Source organism: Austrofundulus limnaeus, unplaced genomic scaffold (genome assembly GCF_001266775.1).
Source record: "Austrofundulus limnaeus strain Quisiro unplaced genomic scaffold, Austrofundulus_limnaeus-1.0 Scaffold152, whole genome shotgun sequence".
Classification (NCBI taxonomy): Eukaryota; Metazoa; Chordata; class Actinopteri; order Cyprinodontiformes; family Rivulidae; genus Austrofundulus; species Austrofundulus limnaeus.
Window position 1 is genome coordinate 487,956 of NW_013952554.1, and position 2,126 is coordinate 490,081.

Genomic DNA, 2,126 nt, shown 5'->3' on the forward strand with positions numbered 1-2,126 from the left:
TATATATACACATATCAGGTATAGTGCATCCTAATTTTTCTAACATTAACATTTTTATATGACAATATCGCCATTTTGGCCTTTAGAAAAACATTTTTTGAGGGTATCAACTCCTAATTAATGTCATTTTGGGAAGTCTAGCCACTCATTTTTACTCAGTACTTTTACTTTTAATACTTAAGTACATTTTATGTCAGAAATTTACTTTTGATTGTTAAGTCTTTAAGTTTTTTACTCAAGCAATATTCTTAGAGGAGACGAACTTTTACCAAAGTAAATTTATGGTAAGATACTTGTACTTTACTCAAGTGTCACTTTGAGGTACTTTATACAACACTGATTGTGATTGATTGTCCTCATGTAGTCCTGTGTTGGACCTGTGGCCTGTCCAGGGTGTGTCCCAGCCTTTGGATAGGGACTAAAAAGCACTAGCGTCCCTCAACCTGGAAATAAGTGGGTACCAAAAGCTGCCCAAAACATAGGTGAAACACCATTTTTAAAATCAAGATAGGACAAAATTTAAAAAAGACAGATAAACAGATTTTTGTATCACATGAAGATCTTACGTATTTCATAAAAGGGTACMATCCTATTAGTGTAATCCCCCAACCAGAAACCTGCAAATTGTGCACTTCTGGTTTTACAGTTCCACAAAATGACTTTAATTCCCCTTTTATTCTCCTGTGTTTCGGGTACTCAAGGAAAATGAACAAGACATGGTTCGCACTGTTAAAGACTGTGGCAGTTGGAATATTTCACCTGACATGAGCGGTGCAAGTCGCGTGGCACAAACCAACCACAACTGGGCCATTAAATATATGTAAATGAAGAGAAACACAAGAGAGCCKGGTATAATAGCACGCACAAGGGAGAAATGGATCCTGGGTAGTGATTAATTTATTTGATGATGCCCCTAGTGAGGAATTTTAGGTCACAAATGAAGTGACAGGATGACAAATTACCATTTTAAGGAATTTACTGGGAATCATTAATGAACAATTGTCAGGTAGTTTACAGCAGGCAGAGGAGATGGAATAAATGAAGATCTCCGTCCTTATCTGAGATAAATTACTTTATTCTTTTTCAGCTCATCTTTCCAAGGTTGTATTATCTCACCAAATGCAGCAAGTTCTTAATTTAACAGCAAATATATTTAGTGCAGGAAATGGCTCATTTAATTAGCTGTTTAGTGGGAGGTAGGGATCTAAGTTTGAGATAGATAAGGAGAAGCCACCAAAAGCTTGTTAATCTGGATAACCCCCACTGTGACTGAACATTACAGTTTCTTATCTACAATGGCACTCAACAACACGAGCTTATCAACATGAAACTTTTGTCCTTTTGCTCTGCACGCAGCAAGACGTGGCCAACTTCTTTGAAATCTCTGTCACATCTTGAAGGAAAGTAGCCATGAAGCCACCTGGAGCGAACATAGTGATCCAGGATGTCCTGTTGTCAAATTGATCCTGGCAGCTTGAAAAATCATTTTGATTGCAATATACATCAAAAACAATATTGATGCTTTGTTATTTCAGGCACATGTCCAATTAAGAAAAAAAAAAGATTTATGCTGCCTAGAATATTCCTTTATAAGAAGAAATATATAGATTGCTTCTGGCATGTCCTAAACTATGCAGCTTTGTCACTGACAGGATAAATCAATTCATTAATTAAAATTAAGCTCATGTGTAAAAGGCAGTATCATAGTTTATTTAAGTGTTAAAGGAGACAGATGGTATTTTAAGAGTCGCTGTCAAGCTTGTCTGTCCCGTTCAGTTTGGTGCCTTTAAATGGCTTTTAAAAGGCAGTGGTAGAAGAGAGCAGAGATGACAGGAGGAATCTTCACTGCATGTATTAATTCGACAGATTCCTTGATTTCCCTCCTGGGCCCTTCAGGAAGACCAAACGCTTCAGCAACTCAATGGTGCATTTTAGTAGGTGTGACAAATATCTTTGCTCTGGAAGTGCTAGTTGGTTTACAAATGACACGTCACTGAGATGTTTCGAAACACTCATAATTGCACTTTCCTAAACAGAAGCAGAGTCTCAGTTTGGTCCAAGCTGTAATAATGGTTCCAAAACATAAAGCCTTTTCTTTTTGTTTGACACTGTTGGTATATATATAT